We start from the raw sequence: 20,812 nt of genomic DNA, 5'->3' as shown, positions 1-20,812 counted from the left end.
CAAACAATGGGGACATTCATTTTTACACGTATGCAATGAATGTGGGGATGGGACATGACATGAGCAAAAACCTACAGCCGATGTCTATTTATTATGTACATGCACTTAGTCAGTTCACTACTTAGTAGACAAGGCGCAACAGACTTTCATGCAAAAACCTCAAGAAAGAAAGAAAGGAAAGCACCGGGCTCGTAAGCCTTTAATGTTCCTCGGAGCTGGGATGACTGAAGGAGCTCCGCGAGGCCGTGCAGGTTACCTTCGTCACCCTTGAGGCGACTCGATGGTCTTTTCGTCGGCGACCGTCCGTATGTCCCTGTGGTCCAAGCGGCAGCTGTGGTAACGGCGGCTTGGTTGGTCCAGGGTCTAGCAGCGCGGCCTGGTCGGTCGGGCCTGGCCGACGACGCTTGCGAGGAGCGAACGGGCCTTGCTCTTTTTGAGTTGATGCTTTTTAAGAGCCCGCTCACTCCTCAGCGTCGCTCGGACCGTTATGTAGCTGGCTCGCGACTTCTCTCCGGCTGCAACTCGACCCACTCCGACCAACTCTGGCGCTCTCCACACCGACTCCTCTGAACTGGACTCCACCAGACTGCAAACTTCACTGCAGGCTCGACTCTCTGGACTGTAACGGCCTAGCCCAACTCTCCACACACTTCTCGGCGTTTCAGCCCGGCGTTTTATCGGGTTCGGGGGGGGGGGGCGCTTGGTCTTCCACCTTTGACCCTTCACCCCTGGCTGGCTCCGCCCCTTTCGTCATTTTGATCCATTTGCGGACGTGTTTGAGATCACTCTCACAACGCGGCCGTGTTTGAAAACACCCTGCCGCTGCCGAGGAAGCCATCGTGTTTGTCCTCGGAGATGTCGTTTGTTGGGGATGCCGTTTCTGGTGAAAAGATGGCGGCGCCGTGGAGATGCTGGTGAGGAGATGTTGTTTGTTTGTTGAAATGTTGTTGTTTGTGGAGATGATGTTGTTTGTGGAGATGATGGTGAGGACTTGTTGTTGTTTGTGGAGATGCTGGTGAGGACTTATTTGTGGAGATGCTGGTGAGGACTTGTTGTTTGTGGAGATGCTGGTGAGGACTTGTTGTTTGTTTTAAAATAAAGATAGAAAAAGAATAACGGCTAACTCAAAGATGCACAGCCCGGTTCACGAATAATTCCCGTTATACATCGGTGGGGAAATCTAACCTGGACACACACTTATCGACATAACTGACATCTGGGGAACCTGAATGGTGATCTGTGAATTTGCACAACCATAACAATATATTTACCTTGGACATCACTGAGATCTCATTGATGGCCTTCGATGCACATGTGGCTCAACGTTTTTTGAAATTGCAGTTCTAATGCTTTTCACAGAGAACAGTGCTCACAACTCATAAAAAAGCATCACTGTGATGGCGAAATTGTATATTTATACTGGGTGTCACAAAAACAACAACAACCAAACCCTCTGTTTTATTCACCACCAGCAAGTTGCCCGTGCCTGCAGAAATGCAGGCGGAAAAAAACACAAATGGCATCTTCTATCATAGAGCTGGCAAGCTGGGAGCAACAATTCACCTGCACACCACATCTCGAAATCCAAATCCATTGGTACCATACTCTGTGCAGAACATCGGTGCTACCGAAGCAGTCTCCTGGGCGATTGGGCACAATCCTGGATGGGTCATCACTCCAGTGCAGGATACTTGAATGGCTCAATAATCTCAGCAAGCTGGTACTTATTTTGCAGACCTCAGAAGGATGACAGCTGAGTCAACCCCATCTCGTATTAATTCAATGGGTGATAATTTGAACTCAGCTCCCAACGATCTCAAGTCGTCCAGTAAAACTATGCTGAATATGGCTGAACCTAGAACAAATTGCTTCAGAAGGTTTTTTTGTTTTAAATAGTTCCCTATAGCCCCCTCTACATCATATCAAAAGTTATCTCAAAGTTACGCCCCCTAAGGGCCCTAATTTGCATAAATTAAAGATGGCCGCCATGTCAGAATTCAATGTACAGCAAACTTTTTTTCGGGGTGGTTTTAGGGCCCATAAATGTATTACCAACAGATAGGAATGTGATATCAATCTATCGAATAAGATACTTCCGTTATATGACGTCACTATGACGTAGTATTACGTCATGTCATGACGTAGTCCCTGATTTTACTGAAAATAGACATTTTGTACCTTGTTATTGTAATTCCCTGTAGAATTTGGTTTTGATTGCTGTTTCTTTAGTCCAAGCAGACTCTTTGGGACCAAATAGTACCTACTTACATGTAGTCCAATAAACCAGCTGCACTACTTAGTCCAATGACGTTGGGTACATTTTCAGATAATAACTGCGAATTCGTTTTACTTCTAGAATTGTAATTATTGTTACATCATGTTCACACCACAATTATGTTTCTTTGTTACATCTGATGTGATACATTCTGCACTTTCACTTTCAATATGTTACTAAAACATTACATTTGACTTCAGATGGACCACCAACAGCAGGAGCTGGCCAGCGGTGCTTCGGATGAGATCTGTATCCTCTGCCGTGAAATCCTTAGGAATGGACAGCCAACAGTCAAGATCCAACAGGCTCACGCTGTGAGGACTTTCAATGAAGCCAGTGAAGCCCGTAAAACTCCCTCTCTCCAAGTTAAGGAAGGGCAAGAACTTAACACGTTATGCAGGCAGATTCACATCGATAGACGCAAAATAGCCACCGCTAAGAGAAAGGCATCAGGGGAGAATATGCATGCAGAGCCACCTCGCCTTCGCTCTCGAACGCCAGAATTTTCATTTAAAGACCACTGCTTCCTTTGTGGTACAAAGATTCTTACAACAGAAAGAAAGAACCGAGACTGTTTTCTAGTAAGGACATACGACTTTCAGAAATCTATCATTCAGGCATGTGAAGAGTGGGGTGATGATGATAGCTGGGCTGGAGATGTAAGGCATAGAATAAGTAACGCAATAGATTTACCGGCTGCGGACGCTCTCTATCATCATGTCTGCAGTGTTAATTTTCACTCTAAAAACCTATCTATTCCTCTGCGGTACCACAAAGTGATGGAAGGGAACGCAGTGTATCAAAACCAGGCCGGAGGTCCGATGTGTCACGGGAAGAAGCCTTCTTCAAAGTGGTTGATGACCTTAGACAAGATGATGATGAGCAAACTACCGTTACAGACCTTGTGAGAAAAATGTTCCAGATTACCCCAGTTGCATATAGCCCAAAATATATGCGTCAGAAACTTGAGCAGCACTTAGGTGATTCTGTTTTAATAACCAATATAAACGGGCGCCCAGATGTGGTCACATTCCGAACAAAAGCTGCCAAAATACTGCAGACATTTTATGATACCCCGTCGACAGATAAAAATCAAATAAAACAGCAAATTGTAAATGCTGCAGCAGACCTCGTTCGCAATGAAATCAAGTGCATTCAAGCTTCAAAGGAGACTTATCCCGATAGTAACAAATTAAGCTCACTTGAAGATAACCTGGATTATGTCCCAGGTTTGTTGCACACATTTCTGGACCGTGTTCTAACAGGAAAGACTAAGGATCTCAAAGTTGCTACCCTTGGACAATGCATTGTTCAGATGACCAGACCAAGGATTGTTATGGCTCCTATTCCCTTCGGTCTTGCTGTTCAAATGCACCACCAGTACGGAGCGCGGTTCTTAATTGATAGTTTGAATAATCATGGGCTATGCGTGTCCTATTCAGAGGTACTGAACTTTGAATCAAGTGCGGCTTGTTTTAAGGGCACAGATATTCCAGTAGCTGGACACTTTGGTCAGTACATAGCAGACAATGTTAACCATAATCTGAGGACTTTAGATGGACGCGGCACAATGGGCATCATAATGACAATGACCCCTGGTATGCCAAAAAAACAAGGTGCTATTCCGCGACTAACCCACCTCTCAACTGCAGGTGGACTGGAGGATACCAAAATTGCAATTCGCCACTATAGATACCTTAAAGGGAAGAGCCTTCCATTGGTATTCAGGAAATTGCCCATGGTTGAAATAGCCGATGAACAGCATGGAAAACTGGACACTTTGTGGAAAGTATCATGGTCCCTTCGACCACGTTCTCCAGGCTGGAGTGGAATGATGCAGGCATTGTGCAAGGGTGACCATCCTGGAAAGGCTAGTGTTCACTTTCTTCCTATGTTGGATCTTGACCCAACTGATATGACCTGCATTTATTCTACACTCCACTTTGTTGCGACTGAAAGCAAGTGCCAAGGCACAGTTCCAGTGGTAACATTCGACCAGCTTCTCTGGTGGAAATCGAGAACAATCATTCTGAATGAAGACGCAGCCAGCATTCTCAAACCAATCATACTGATACTTGGGGGTTTTCACACTGCAATGAGTTACCTTGGCAGTATCGGTCACATAATGGAAGGATCGGGCCTGAAGGAAATGCTGGAGCTAGTTTATGCTGGCAATGCTGTGGCGCACATGTTCGGTGGAAAGGCATATGCAAGAGCTGTTAGAGGACACTTCCTGGTAGATGCTGCTTTAACTGCGATCCTCTTAACATGATGCTATGATGTACCAGTTTTTTCAGAAGATGAAGACGTCCCAGATACCTCAGATGACCTTCGGGAGGCCCTGAAATGCTGTGATGCTTTCCTGGCAGAGGAGATGACTAACTAAGTGTTTGACCGGATAAAGGAGAAAATGGGAACAGAGAAAGAACGTTTGTCTGAGTTCCCAACAGGAAGCCCTTGGATCTAGTACATGGGAATGGTGGATTTGCTGAAGATGTTTCCGAGATCTCAAAGAACGGGTGACTTTCAGTTGTACCTGAGGTGTCTCCAGGACATGCATCCCTATCTTGCCACATCTGGACACAACCACAACATGAAATCAGTGCAGATCCATCTTCAGGATATGCTGGAATAGAAAGAAACAAGCCCTGATGTCTACAACAGGTTCAGTTCTGGTCTTTTTTGTTATCCGGCGCAGTGACTGCTTCTGGGCTGGGTTGCCTAGTGACCTAGTCATCGAACAGGTTCTTATGCGGACAATCAAAACCACAGGGGGTTTGACAAGAGGCCGGGGTATGGAAGAGAAGCAGCGGACACGCTGGCTTCTTGCAATGCCCGCCTGTGCTGACATCAATGAATCGATGCAGGAACTTACAGGTGCAACATACAGTACTAGTGATCAGCATAAGGACCTTTTTGTTGCACGGAAGGAACGCGATCATAAAGACACTTACGAGATCTTCCAGTACCTCAATGACTACAACCCATTTGTGTCAGAAGAAGGAGGATTACACAGCGTAGCCACTGGGGTGACTGCAAGTGCCTCGTGTAACCCACATGAAGCAAGGAAAGTCGGAGAAGCTATCTTGGACAAAATGGAGGGACAAAACGCATTTGACTTTGTCTTCAGAAGGAAGGAACAAATAGAAAGAATGGGAATGAAACAGCTGGTTGTGGATGGCGAAAACTGAAAGTTGACCATCAGCTTCTCCTTCAGAGGCTGCTAATTCTAGCTAACAACAGTGACTATAGCTTGGATGATCTATTGAAATATGAACTTTCTGCGTAACCGACAGCATTGTTTGATAAACACGGTCTTCTCTGCCAGGCAAACAAGCCACAACTGGCTGATGCGTTACCGTCCACTTCATCAAATGAAGGCCAGCAGACGCGTGACAGCAAACCAGTGTACAATGTCCTCGATGGAGGTTCTCTTTTACAGAGATTTCCCTGGAAAAGGGGTGAAACGTTTGACTCCATATAATAGCTTATACATACCTCAAGTATGTGAACACGTTTGCAAATCCACTTGTTGTTTTCGATGGATATGAAACGGACAGCAACACAAAATATATGACTCATCTCAGGCGATCAAAGTTGCAGTTGGTCCAAAGGTGTTCTTCACTGGCAGCATGGCGCTAAAGTCGAAAAAGGCACACTTTTTGGCAAACGTCGAAAATAAGCAGAAATTCATCATTTTCCTGTCTGAAAAACTCCAAACCCAGGGTATCAAAACATTGCACTCCAAAGGTGACACTGATCTTTTGATTGCATTGACTGGGGTGAAGTGCGCAAAAATTGGTGCTACACATTATCGGAGAAGACATCGACCTTCTGGTGTTACTTTGTCACCATGCTGAAGAGGACATGAATGAGTTGACATTTCGATTGGACAAAGCAGTGAAACCAGATAAAAACACTAAAATTAGAGAGTGGCAGATCAATGCTTTGCAGACTTTTCTGGGTGAAAAGCTCTGCTACCTGTTACCCATCATCCATGCCATTGGAGGTTGTGACACAACTTCAAGATTGCACAGGATTGGCAAGGGACTACCTCTCAAAAAGGTGATGTCAAACTCTTCGTTTGCAAAGCAGCTGGAGCAAGTGTTGGATTGTTCCACTTGTGAGGAGATGAAAACCTCGGAGGAGAAGGTCCTAGTAGAATTATACGGAGGCAAGAACACAGAGTCCTTAGATTCACTGAGGATAAGAAAGTTCAAGGACAAAGTAGTGAGGTGTGCTTCCAGCATAGAGATACAAAATCTTCCACCCTCACTGGATGCCGGACAGTACCACATATATCGAGCCTTGTACCAAGCTAAATGTTTGATGTCAAAGGATGAGGAATGTGCATTGAGGGCAGTAGATTGGGGATGGCAGGATCTGCAGGGCAAACTTATACCTAAAACAATGGACTGTCAGCCTGCCCCTCACAATATTCTAAAGTTTATAAGATGCCAGTGTGAAGGGGTCTGCTCCACAAACAGATGCAGCTGCAGAAAGCACGGCCTGAAATGTACAAATGCCTGTAGTGAATGTCGTGGTGATGACTGTTCCAATAGCACAGCTATTGACGTGACTGAGGACGACATGGACTTGTAACTCACGGGGGGCTGAGCTAAGTAGTGCAGCTGGTTTATTGGACTACATGTAAGTAGGTAGTATTTGGTCCCAAAGAGTCTTCCAGGGCTAAAGAAACAGCAATCAAAACCAAATTGTACAGGGAATTACAATAACAAGGTACAAAATGTCTATTTTCAGTAAAATCAGGGACTGCGTCATGACATGACATAATACTACGTCATAGTGAAGTCATATCATAATGGAAGTAGCCTTATTCGATAGATTGATATCACATTCCTATCTGTTGGTAATACATTTATGGGCCCTAAAACCATCCAGAAAAAAGTTTGCTGTACATTGAATTCTGACATGGTGGCCATCTTTAATTTATGCAAATTAGGGCCCTTCGGGGCGGGGGGGGGGGTAACTTTGAGATAACTTTCGATATGATGTTTAGTGGGGTCCAATGAACCAGTCAAAGCAAAAAAACCTTCTGAAGCAATTTGTTCTAGGTATTTTATAATTTTACTGGACTAAAGCCCACCACCCTAACCATTAAGCTCACACCAGGCATTGCCACATCTGATGCAATTTAAATGCTCTCATGGCGGTGAGGTGCTGCATTTGAAACTGTTTGATATACGAGTATGTAGCTTTTTGATGCCTATGGTCCATAATAAAAATTTCCATTGGTGTCAAAGCCAGTGACCAATGGCAAATTAATAGAAAGATTAATTCATTTTTCACATTTTTTTCTCATTTCAGACTAGCAAATACAACCTCACCTCACCACTTTGGTTTTGTGGCCCTCCGCCCAAAAAGGTTGGAGACCCCTGCCTTAAATCGTCAAAAAAGCCACGCTCGTGTTCGTGCCTTTACTTAATTTCCACACTTACGATCGGCTCCATAATCTGTTCACCTGAGGAAAATTGCATAAGTGATTCAAGCAACAGTTCCGACTGCTAAAAAAAAAACAACATCTTGACCTCCGGATAGTTGTGTGGTGGTGGAGGGGTTTAGGAGGAGGATAGTGTGAGGGAGGGGAAGGGAGGCAGCGAGGAGAGGGGAAGGCAGCGAAAGGAGAAGGGAAGGCAGCGTGACGGGAGGGGAAGGCAGCGTATGGGGAGGGGTAAACAGCATGGGGGGGAGGGGGAAGGCAGTATGAGGGAAAGGGAAGGCAGCATGAGGGAAAGTGAAGGCAGTGTGAGGGGACTGGATGGCAGCATGAGGGAAATGGAAGGCAGCGTGAAGGGAGAGGAAGGCAGCATGAGGGTGAGGGAGGCAGCGTGAGGGTGAGGGAGGCAGCGTGAGGGTGAGGGAGGCAGCGTGAGGGGAGGGAATGCAGCATGAGGGAATGAAGAGGCAGCGTGAGGGGAAGGGAAGGTGAGGGGAAGAGAAAGCAGTGTGAGGGAGAGGCAGCGAGATGGGTGGTGAAGGCAGCATGAGGGAGGGAAGGGAAGGCAGCGTAACAGGGCATTACCGGGGCGATAAAATGTTCCCAAACAGCAACATTTTATTTTTAACCACCATGTTCTATATAAAACTGGGTGGGAGCATTTAAAAATTAAAACGCACACTATCAACCTGGCAAAGGCCTGCCTGCATGCATGCCCATTACATATATGCATGCACGCACTTACCCCCTCCCCCATACGCATTCCTCCAATCTCCTCACCGACCATGCTAACCATGCAGATGCATGGGCAATACGCTCATCCTTTCACTCGCACACATGCACGGATTTCTCTACACCCACACTGCATGGTGGCATGCCCCACGTGGCTTCGATAGCGCAGCATGTCCACTCCCCACGTGGTTTCGGCGCTGCAGCACATGGTTTGTGATACGGCTGCGTAACCTCTTCCACAGCACTACACACCCCAAGCATGGGTGCGAGTTCAAGATCGGACGCCGTGCCTGCGAAACCCGCACACTGAGCACATGTAACCAAGCATGCACATACCCCATGGAGATTCATTTGCAATCATTTGTACCACGTCCGTGTGCGTTGGTAATGGGCCTCTTTGTTTTCAGCAACTGCCGGCTATTAACATGTTGCAGCAATTATTAGTATATTTATATGAATATTTTGTCATGAAAGCAGATCGCATAAAATGGTGGAAAGAAACAAAAACCCCTCTTCCTTCGGAGCAACAAAAAAGGCCCTCTTCGCTTGCAGAAACTGCTGACGATTAATATATTGCAGCAACTATTAATTTATGTATATTAATATTGTATAATGAAAGTAGATAATTATTGCTTCAGGAATTGCTGAAAAAAGGACCCCTGTGGACTGTATCGCCATGGCTTGCAAAAGCAGGTAAGAGAGCATGGCCTTGAGCTCAATGAAATTATATTTTCTGCACATTCCTTCATCTTCACTTAATATTATTGCCCGAACAGTAGAAAAAAATTATGCTGAATGCTTCACTTAAATAAGTCCACTTAGTTATAAAAATTGCTAATTTGTTAAAATTTTCAGATTTCACTCCAGATTTTGACACTTATTTAGTCCACAAGATCCATGCAGCACAGGTGATAGTCAGTTTTGCTACGAACTGCCAATGAGGAATTTGGAACCTTTGCATGGAGCATGGCCCAGTGGGAGGATCCCACACTGGGACCAGTGTACGAGTGGGTCTGGGCAGATAAACGCCCCAGTGGGGAGGAAGTCACCCTCCTCGGAGCAGGAACAAAGGCATACTGGGCTCAATGGAAGACCTTGGAATTGAAAGACATCTTATATCTCAAGTGGGTCGAAATTCCCTCTGAGAAAACTTCATGGCTGGTGATAGTCCGAGACAAATTCAAAACCACAATTTTACAACAGGTGGTGATAATTTGGCACAAATCTGTGATGCAGGGATACCTATACCGGCGGACTTTTGGGCAGGACAAAGGCAACATCTTTGGTCTGCCAGCGGTTCTATTGGGTTAATATGGGATGTGATAAACAGGACTGGCGTTGAGCATGAGATGCCGACACTGCTAAAAAGGGAACAGCATGGAGGATGAGGGCCCCCCTTAAATTTCACCAGGTGGGGGCCCCCTTGAGTGGGTAGCTGTCGACATTCTAGGTCCGCTACCCCGCACCCACCAAGGTAACAAATACATCCTCGTGGTCATGGACTACTTCACTAAATGGCTGGAAGCCTACGCGCTCCCCAACCAAAAAGCCAGAGTTGTGGCACAGGCCTTCATGGAAGGATTTGTATGGTGACATGGGGTTCGGAAGAGCTGCACACAGACCGGGGCGAAATTTTGAAAGCCAATTTCAAAAAGAAGTGTGTAGTCTTTTGTCAATTCGGAAAACCAGGACAATGCCCTTGGGGCTACAATCTGACGGGATAGTGGAAGGTTTCATCAATACCTTGATTCAACAATTGGGCTTGTTCACCACTACCCATCAGGATGACTGAGATGAACATCTCCCTTTACAGGACCAGTCAGCACAGAGCCATCATGTGCAGCCTAGCGCTGCTCATATATGGATGGAAGTTATGTGCTCCCATCGATCTGCTGTGCGGTCCAGTGCCAGAGCACCCTGATAGACTGCCGAGGGAGGGTTCCGCACATCATTTGGAGAAAGGCATTGCATGCTGCTAACTTCATCTGGTGGGCGTAAAGATGAAGTGCAGGTATGACCACTGGAGCAGGCGAGCGTGTACTGACCGGGAATGAAGATTGGGTTCTTCAATACATGGAGGAGGAAGGGCAAATGCCCAAAGCTCATCTCGCCTTGCCTAGGCCCGGGGGTTGTGCTGGCGCAAATCTGTGATCTGGTGATTAACATCAAAAGGAGCCACGGGCTCGGCCATGCCACTCATACCCCAGATTGCCTATGCCACTGGATTACAACCTTACAGGGGCAACAAAATACTGTTACATTTGTGGGGGTCGATGGAGGAATCCCATCGTGAAGATAGGATTGCATAGCATAGCATGGACCGTGGATGGATAGGAGACATCTCAATGTAATTTAAATAGGGAAAATCATGAGCTTAAGATTGTTTGCATGTCACCACATGGGGGGTGGTGTTGTGTTAACTAGGTAGGGTCTAAGGCTAGCTTCTCCCAGAATGTGATTGCCCCCTGTGACCTTTTCCTATGTTTTTACATTTACAAGGCCAGCCATTAAAATACATGTCTTAACAACGACGACAACACCAACAATGACCGACCTAACTGCCGACAGAACCCGAACAATCCGGAGCAGACTAAACACCGTTCAGTTGAGACCGTTGGAGTTGAGACCGTTCAACTATTCGTCCAAGGCTGGTGTTCATCGGCTACCAACACGACATTGGTGTCAGGAGTGTGGGATTTGGAACCCGAGAACTTCCAAATTAATAGTCAATTGGTTTCGGGAGAGTGCAGGGAATCGTATTGGAAAAAAATAATTCTTAAGTTCCTTGGCGCATGCAGGAAAAGGCAGCTCTGCACATAAAGGTGGATGTGCACAAGATGGTGCTTTGGCGGAAGCCAGTGAGGATGAAGGGAGCGAGCCAGAGGTATAGTTGTTTGATGAGAATAGGGTGGAAATTGAATACCCAGCTTGGGGGGGGGGGTGTTTTGGCCGCGGGCTGAATTCAGACCAAGGGAAGTTAAGAAGGCTGGCCTCGTGTGAAGTTGTCCCCCATGGAGATTGGGTTTTCTTAAGCAGCTGGGGAGCTGCACTGGCAGACTTGGGATGCGGGCTCCGACCACAGGTGCTGTGGCACGACCCGGACCGCCCAGGGAGTCTGGTGGAGTGTGGCATCCCCTGCCCATTGGGGTGCCGTCCGAGTAAGTGTCTTGGGTTGGTGGGGTCGCCGGATCCTGGAGGAGTTTAAGACCTCTGGGGGTTCGAGGTGGTTCCCCCTGGGCCCCGGTCATAGTGCACCATGAGGATCATTAAGGAGAGGTGTTGCGGATCGCGCTTTGGTGGTGGCAGCACTGAGGGTAGGGCCTGATGAGGTGACCGCCCAGGCATGCGACCTGGCAGCCTCTCCCTGAGATTCTGGGACAGCCAGCATGTGGTGACCTGCCATGCTGTGCTGGTCTATGGACACGGATCAATCCTCATGGACCGGGTATGAATACAGCCCACCGGACACCAGTTGGAACATCTGTGGAAAGTTATGCAAACATTTTGAGGAAGAGCATGGAAAAGGTTCACGAGTTTGTGAGGAAGCAAATTGCCTTGACTTCATCGCATATGAAATTGAGGTATGACACCTGAGCTTGTTATCTTGCCAAAACGAAGTTTTTGCAAGATATGTTAGTCAGCTTGTATAAAGCCTGGTGTTGGCGCAGTGGTAAGGGCAGTGGCTTGGGACCCAAGAGGTCCTGAGTTCAAGCCCCGTTGGGACACTGAATTAATATATGTATGTATATGTATATATATAATGTGTATATATATATATATATGTATATAAATGTATATATATATATATATATATATATATATATATATATATATATATAAATATAAATATATATAAACCAAGTCGAAAACACCAGGGGGTTGACTCAGCCTGCCATCCTTCCGAGGTCGGCGAAATGAGCACCAGTTGTACTGGGCCCGGTGTATGCCACGGTTAGAATAGGTGTACCATATCCCTGTGTGTCGTAAGAGGCGACCAGGGTTGCGTCAGGAAGGGCATCCGGCGTAAAAACCTATGCCAAATCATTATGCGGACAACAAAACGAATTTCCATACCGGATCGGTCGAGGCCCGGGTTACCAACGACCGCCACCGGTACCGGTGGTCAGCAGGGTACCAGTGGAAATTGTGCTACTGCTGGGCGAAGGAGGAGAAGGAGACGGGGAAGGCGAGTCCGGAGGCAGTGGGAGAGGGGGAAGGGTAGAAGTGTGGAGGTGAGAGTTGGAACTCTGAATGTTGGGACGATGACTGGCAAAGGGCGAGAGTTGGCTGATATGATGGAGAGAAGAAAGGTGGACATACTGTGTGTACAAGAGACCAAGTGGATGGGGAGTAAGGCGAGGAGCATTGGAGGTGGTTTCAAACTGTTCTACCATGGTGTGGATGGGAGGAGAAATGGTGTCAGGATAATCCTGAAGGAAGATCATGTCAAGAGGGTATTGGAGGTGAGGAGGGTGTCTGACCGAGTGATGAGTGTGAAGTTGGAAATTGAAGGGGTGATGATGAATGTCATCAGTGCATATGCCCCACATATGGGGTGTGAGATGGAATATAAAGAAGCTTTCTGGAGTGAGTTAGATGAAGTGGTGGAGAGTGTATCCAAGGATGAAAGAGTGGTGATTGGAGCAGATTTCAATGGATATGTTGGGGAAGGGAATAAAGAGGATGAGGAGGTGATGGGGAGGTACGGTCTCAACAAGAGAAATGTGGAAGGGCAAATGGTGGTAGAGTTTGCAAAAAGAATGGAAACGGCAGTGGTAAACACGTATTTCAAGAAGAAGGAGGAACACAGGGTGACATACAAGAGTGGAGGAAAGTTCACACAGGTGGATTACATCTTAAGTAGGAGATGCAACCTGAAAGAGATTAGTGACCGTAAGGTTGTGGCAGGGGAGAGTGTAGCTCGACAGCATCGATTGGTGGTCTGTAGGATGACTTTAGAGGTGAGGTTGAGGAAGAGAGTGAGGGCTGAACCAAGGACCAGATGGTGGAAGCTGAAGGAGGAAGACTGTTGCGTGAAATTTAGGGAGGAGGTGAGGCAAGCGTTGGATGGTGGTAAAGATGGGTGGGATGATTGGGCAACGACAGCAGAAGTTGTGAGGGAGATAGCTAGGAAGGTACTTGGTGTGACATCTGGACAGAGGAAGGAAGATAAGGAGACTTGGTGGTGGAATGAGGAAGTACAGGAAAGTATAAGGAAGAAGGGGTTGGCGAAAAAGAAGTGGGATAGTCAGAGAGATGAAGAAAGTCGGCAGGAGTATAAGGAGTGGCGTCAAAAAGCAAAAAGAGAGGTGGCTAAGGCCAAGGAAAAGGCATATGACGAGCTGTATGAGAAGTTGGATACAAAAGAAGGGGAAAAGGATTTATACCGATTGGCAAGACAGAGGGACCGAGCTGGGAAGGATGTGCTGCAGGTTAGGGTGATAAAGGACGCAAATGGGAATGTGCTGACGAGCGAGGAGAGTGTGTTGAGAAGGTGGATGGAGTACTTTGAGGAGCTGATGAATGAAGAAAATGAGAGAGAGAGAAGGTTGGAAGAGGTGGAGATAGTGAATCTGGAAGTGGGGTGGATCAGTAAGGATGAAGTGAGGACTGCTATGAAGAAGATGAAAAGTGGAAAGGCGGTTGGCCCAGATGGTATACCAGTGGAGGCATGGAAGTGCTTAGGAGAGATGGCAGTGGGGTTGTTAACCAGATTGTTTAATAAAGTCTTGGAAAGTGAGAGGATGCCGGAGGAGTGGAGATTAAGTGTACTGGTCCCGATTTTCAAGAATAAGGGTGATGTGCAGAGCTGTGGAAATTACAGAGGGATAAAGTTGTTAAGCCACACCATGAAATTGTGGGAAAGAGTAGTGGAAGCTCGGTTGAGAGGAGAGGTGATGATCTGTGAGCAGCAATATGGGTTTATGCCAGGAAAGAGCACCACTGATGCGATGTTTGCTTTGAGAATGTTGATGGAGAAGTATAGGGAAGGCCAGAAAGAGTTACATTGTGTGTTTGTGGATTTAGAGAAAGCTTATGATAGGGTGCCAAGAGAGGAGTTGTGGTATTGTATGAGGAAGTCGGGAGTGTTGGAGAAGTATGTGAGGATCGTGCAGGATATGTATGAGGACAGTGTGACAGCGGTGAGGTGTGCGGTAGGAATGACGGACCGGTTTAAGGTTAAAGTGGGATTGCACCAAGGATCGACTCTGAGCCCTTTCCTGTTTGCAATGGTGATGGACAGGTTGACGGAGAAGATCATACTGGAGTCTCCATGGACCATGATGTTCGCGGATGACATCATGATCTGTAGGGAGAGTAGGGAGCAGGCTGAATCGAGCCTTGAGAGGTGGAGGTATGCACTGGAGAGAAGGGGAATGTTAGTCAGTAGGAGTAAGACGGAGTACATGTGCGTAAATGAGAGGGAGGGTGGTGGTATGGTGCAGTTGCAAGGAGTTGAGGTGGGGAAGGTGGATTGGTTTAAATACTTGGGATCAACTGTCCAAAGTAACGGAGAGTGTGGGAGAGAAGTGAAAAAGAGAGTGCAGGATCCATGAAAAAGAGAGTGCAGGATGCAGGATGGAGTGGGTGGAGAAGAGTTGCAGGAGTGATTTGTGACAGAAGGGTAGCTGCAAGAGTGAAGGGGAAAGTATACAAGACTGTAGTGAGACCAGCTATGTTGTATGGTTTGGAGGCGGTGGCGCTAACAAAAAGACAGGAAGCAGAGCTGGAGGTGGCAGAGTTAAAGATGCTGCGATTCTCGTTGGGAGTGACGAGGATGGATAGGATAAGAAATGAGTGTATTAGAGGGACAGCGCTGGTAGGACGGTTTGGAGACAAAGTGAGAGAGGCGAGATTGAGATGGTTTGGACATGTGCACAGGAGGGAAACAGAGTATATCGGGAGAAGGATGTTGAAGATGGAGCCGCCAGGCAGGAGGAGAAGAGGAAGGCCAAAGAAGAGGTTCATGGATGCGGTGAGGGCGGACATGCGGGTGGTTGGTGTGTCAATGGAAGATGTGGAGGATAGAGCGAAATGGAGACAGTTGGTCCGCTGTGGCGACCCCTAACGGGGAGCAAGCCGAAAGAGGAAGAAGAAGATGTTAGTCAGCTTGTATGTTTTTTTTAATATTTTTATTTTTTTGTCTGTAATCACGTATCGATCACTCTGCAGAGCACAGTTATCATTGGAAATTTTTGTAACTTCGCATATCAGAGTCCTATAGAGGTCCCTTTCAGTGCATAAAATTTTCAAGGTCAAGGTCAAAGGTCAAGGTCACTTTGTCGCAAATCAGGGGAGTCGACGAAACCCTTATTTTTTGAGTAATTTTGATCGGATCGTCTTCAAACTTAATGGGAATATAGTTCATGGTCTGACGCTCAGCTGATTAATTTTTGGTGGCGATCGGCCTTGACCTTCATGGTTAGCGCTGGAGGTCGAAAGTTTTTGACCCCAAGGTCAAATTTTGAAATTTTAGATACCGTATCGAGTAATACCTTCTATGAAAGCGCTTGATAAGTGCTTTCCAGATCTGTCAAAAGTTTGACGCTATGATGTCATTTGATGACATCATGACGAAAAAACGGATTTTTCATGAAAATTTTATTTCCTCAGTTCTCATCAAAATCTCTTGATATTTCATGTACAACGGTCCTGGAGAGATACCATTAACCATACGAAAATATAAAGGTCAAGGTCACAAAAAGGTCAAGCATCAAGGTCGACGAAACCCTTATTTTTTGAGTAACTTTAATCGAATAAATAAGTCACTCATGTTCACATTTTGGCAAGATACTGGTCACCCTGGGGGTGACATTGGTTTTTTATTATTATCTCGTTTTTATTTATTTATTTTTAGAGGGAGAGGCATATGAAGTTGTCTTTGTTATTTTAATTTTTTTGTCTACAAAATTGAGGCTCATGGAAGAGCTTGATCACTGAATGGATTAGGACAGAACAGAACAAAAGTAACTGCAGAAAGGAAGAGGAAACACCAACAGCATGGTTGAAGGACAAAATAGTAGAGGGAGACTTGGACAAATAAGGGATGTCGGTAAGAATGAGGGGTAGAGAAGGATGCATGGGGCAGACAAGATAGACACAGAAGGAAACTCTAAGGAAGGAAAAACTGGAAATTTAGAAGGAGGTGGGCTTGGGAGTAGGGTGGAGGTTGATGAGGGTAGAAAAGATTATGGTTTCGGATGGGGGATGGTGGTGAACAGCTCTTCTGAAGACTTGGAGAGAATGAGATTGAAGAGGATGTGGAAGTTGATTCCACAGGTGAGGGGGGGGGGAGAGAGGACAAATGCGTGGAGGTGAGCAGTGATCTGAGATATTTGAAATGGGGGTTACATGCATTATTGTGGCTCTTAAGATATTGCATTTTTGACCGAATTTGAAAAATTTTTTTCTTGTTATTTGGGTTGTTGACCCATACTATATTGTACACGACCGGTCAAAAGTTGTAGAACACCCCCATTTTTCAGTCTTTACTGAAATTTAAGCAGTTCAAGTCCAGTGAATAACCTGAAATGGTACAAAGCTAAACTTATGTAAACTGCCAGAGGTTAAAAAAAGTTTAGGTTACCAAAAACTGAAAAATAATGTAAATTTCAGAGTTGTTAAAAAGGCCCTTTTCAGGGAACAAGTAATGGGTTAGCAACTGCAGCAATGGAAGTAAATTAAGCCTTGAAAGTTGATGCAAACAATTCCTACAGGTGTCCCAACTTTTGTTGATTAGTTACAAACCCTCTGTCTGCATAAAAGTAGTGTTGGAACAGACTGTGATGCTGCACCCTCTGAAGCATTATTTGGACAATATTGCACTGCAGGAAGTAGTATATTGCTATCACAATGGCAAGAAAAAGACAATTAACAAAGGAAGACAGACACACCATTATAACCCTTAAAAGTGGAGGTCTTTCCTTTTGAGAGATTGTAAAGCAAGCCAAGGTGTCAGTGAGTACAGTTTCCGACACCATCAAAACGCACTTGGAAACTGGAGGAAACTCTGACAGGAAGAGGTCTGGCAGACCCAAAGCCACAACACAATAAGACGACAAGTTTCTGAGAGTCAACAGCTTGCGTGATAGGCGGCTCACAGGACAGCAGCTTCAAGCACAGCTTAACACTGGTCAAAGTAAGGAAGTCTCAGTTTCAACTGTGAAGAGAAGACTTCGAGCTGCAGGTTTGACAGGTTGAGTGGTAGCAAGAAAGCCATTGCTAAGATGGCAAAATAAGAAAAAGAGGCTTGCCTGGGCCATGAAGCACCACAGTGGACTACTGAAAACTGGTAGAAGATCTTATGGACTGATGAATCAAAATTTGAAATCTTCGGTTCATCACGCAGGGTTTTTGTACGCCGTCGAGTCGTGAAAGGTTGGTTCCTCAGCGTGTGACACCAACTGTCAAACATGGAGGAGGAAGTGTGATGATCTGTGGCTCTTCTGCTGGATCCAGAGTCGGCGACTTGCACACTGAACCAAAAGGGCTACCACAGCATTTTGCAGCACCATGCAATACCCACTGGTGTACGCCTAGTTGGGCAGGGCTTCATCCTCCACCAAGATAACAACCCAAAACATACCTCCAGGATATGTCATAACTACCTTAGAAGAAAAGAACAAGATGGTAGGCTTCAAATCATGGAATAGCCAGCACAGTCTCCAGACTTAAACCCCATTGAGCTGGTTTGGGATGAACTGGACAGAAGGGTGAAAGCAAAGCAACCTACAAGTGCAAGACATTTGTGGGAACTTCTGCAACAGTGTTGTGAAGAACTTTCCGAACAATAGTTGATTTCCATTGTCGAAAGAATGCCACGAGTATATTCGGCTGTTATATCTGCAAAAGGTGGCAACTTTGATGAGTCAAAAATTTAGATTAGATTTTGTTCAACAAAACGATTCCATGATTTCTTTGTTTTCTGCAATTGTTTATTTGTTCTCTGCTTTAATTTCAGAGTACATTGAAACATTAAACTGCTTAAATTTCAGTAAAAACTGGAAAAATGGGGGTGTTCTAAAACCCTTGACCGGTCGTGTATATCTATCATTGCAGATAACAACTAAAAAGTAGAATTTGATGTAAATGTGTCAATGGATATGCCTCCACCCACATTAGATCTCTGGTAAAGGTCACATGAAAAATTAAAGGGAGAGAGAGAGAGAGAGAGAGAGAGAGAGAGAGAGAGAGAGAGAGAGAGAGAGAGAGAGAGAGAGAGAGAGAGAGAGAGAGAGAGAGAGAGAGAGAGAGAGAGAGAGAGAGAGAGAGAGAGAGAGAGAGAGAGAGAGAGAGAGAGAGAGAGAGAGAGAGAGAGAGAGAGAGAGAGAGAGAGAGAGAGAGAGAGAGAGAGAGAGAGAGAGAGAGAGAGAGAGAGAGAGAGAGAGAGAGAGAGAGAGAGAGAGAGACAGAGAGAGAGAGAGAGAGAGAGAGAGAGAGAGAGAGAGAGAGAGAGAAACCAGACATCAGATGCTCCAACTTGAGTTTTGGTCTGTAAGTATGGTTGAGTGTGTCAATTATGGTTGAAATCCCTTGCATGATTCATACGTTATTGCAGTAACACAGATTTTCAATGAAAGCTCGCATGATTTTGACTCTGAACTCAAAATCGAATCAATTAATCTTTGCAATATCATACACCTTTCCACCAAGTTTGTTAACAATCCAGATGATGTTCCTTAAATTATCATGGTAATTCATTGGAATGGCTGATCAACAAAAATCGATCACAGACGGACGGATGCATGGACGGACATAAACACGGTCAGCTGGACAGACAACCTGAAAACATAATGCCTTTGGCACCAAAGTCGTTATTGTCGGGGAGTGTTACCAACAACAAGGGAGTGTGCTTTTACTATCTCGAAAAAACAAGTAAGGTGAATATATGACGTTTACTTTTTAAGCAAGTCATTATTTGACAAATACCAGCAGAAAAATAAATCAAATACAGTCCTTATGAAAGCATCTTTGCAGATTCCTCTTCTTTTCTCGTTCTATATCGTATACACAATAGTGCTGTAGTGTTGCAGCATTCGTTTGTGGTACTTGCTTACATGGTGCTTGCAATTTCAGTAATTGCAATTGTGAGAGAACACCCAACACTGAAGAAGAAGACAATATCTGAAAAACTTACTAAGGTTCTTGCTTCATCTCCTTTGTTGCAGAACCTTGCTGCCATATTTGTTTTTTTCCTCACTGCAAAGACGTTTTTGTAATGAACAACTCTCATATGGTGTTGTAAGTGTTTTTGTAATGAAGCAAGTGGAGGGCTCCATCACATGGTGTTGCCAAAGCAGCGCTCACCGAGCACAGCAAGTAAGATGGTTTAACATCACTCTGAAGGATGGCGTGCTCATTGATGTAAAGCCCTGCCTCCAAAATACCATGGTGACAGTTAATAGTTGAGTCAGGCATCAACCCAAGATGAAGTTAACACAAAGAAGGTGCTACCTCTAAGATATACTGCCAGGTATATTGCCTCAGCTTTTCTGTATGAATCTATTATTATGCACAAGAGGAGATTGGGACCACACTCTGTGCAGAGCATTGGTGCTGCCGAAGCAGTCTCCTTAGCACTCCCACATAAAACCATAAGAGCACTCCCCATAACATTGCTTTGGGCATAATTCAGGAATGACATTAAGCATTGTGAGTCTGAGTGAAGAGGGGAGAGGTATATGAATAAAAACACATTTGGTAAGTGAGCTATAAATACGTGAGAGCTTATCTTGCAAACAGGAGCAAACTTGTGCTATTTTCCTTTGCTTAGCTAGTGAAAGAGACAAAGTTAGTGGGAAAGGAGTTTGGACACCTGTTTAGAATTTCATCAAAAATGTACAAAATAGCACATTAGTGTGAGAAGGGTTGTTTTCAATCACAGTACTTCTAATATGAGTCTTTTGCTGCAGTAAGAGATTGGATGTAGAAGTGAGAAATATACAGTAATTCCACATACAGTAGTCATGGTAAATTAAGTCTCCCCCCCCCCCCTGAGAGGATAGGGGGAGACTTGTAACTCTTGTGGGGTTTGTTTCTACAATTAGTGCCCCCAATTTTAATGGAACATCAGATTTTCTTAAACGCATAGTAGTCCAAAACCACTATTTAGATTAGACTGTCTGTCTGTCTGACAGGCAAACAAAAATGAAAATCATTTCAAATAAGAACTTATTGTTTTTCAGGACGTCATCAAGGACACAAACCATAGGCGCAAAGAACTAATTTAACGTATTAAATAAGGTGGTGTAAAAAGGGGGTGCATCAGTGGTGGTAAACTTACAATTCAATGATTTGTTGTTTTCTTTTTTTGTACATTTCTAAAAAAATTATTATATTTCGATTGA

General features: G+C 45.2%; 1 protein-coding gene across 4 annotated transcripts in view; it reads right to left on the bottom strand.

Annotated features, from left to right (window-relative positions):
* Nucleotides 1-20,812, bottom strand: part of CFAP58 (cilia and flagella associated protein 58) — a 178,135-nt gene that overhangs the window by 97,398 nt on the left and 59,925 nt on the right. The window lies entirely within an intron of this gene.

This window comes from Eptatretus burgeri, chromosome 1 (genome assembly GCF_056783735.1).
Source record: "Eptatretus burgeri isolate ZD-2024b chromosome 1, Ebu_testis_v1, whole genome shotgun sequence".
NCBI classification, from domain to species: domain Eukaryota; kingdom Metazoa; phylum Chordata; class Myxini; order Myxiniformes; family Myxinidae; genus Eptatretus; species Eptatretus burgeri.
This window is presented reverse-complemented; position numbering and strand designations above follow the sequence as displayed.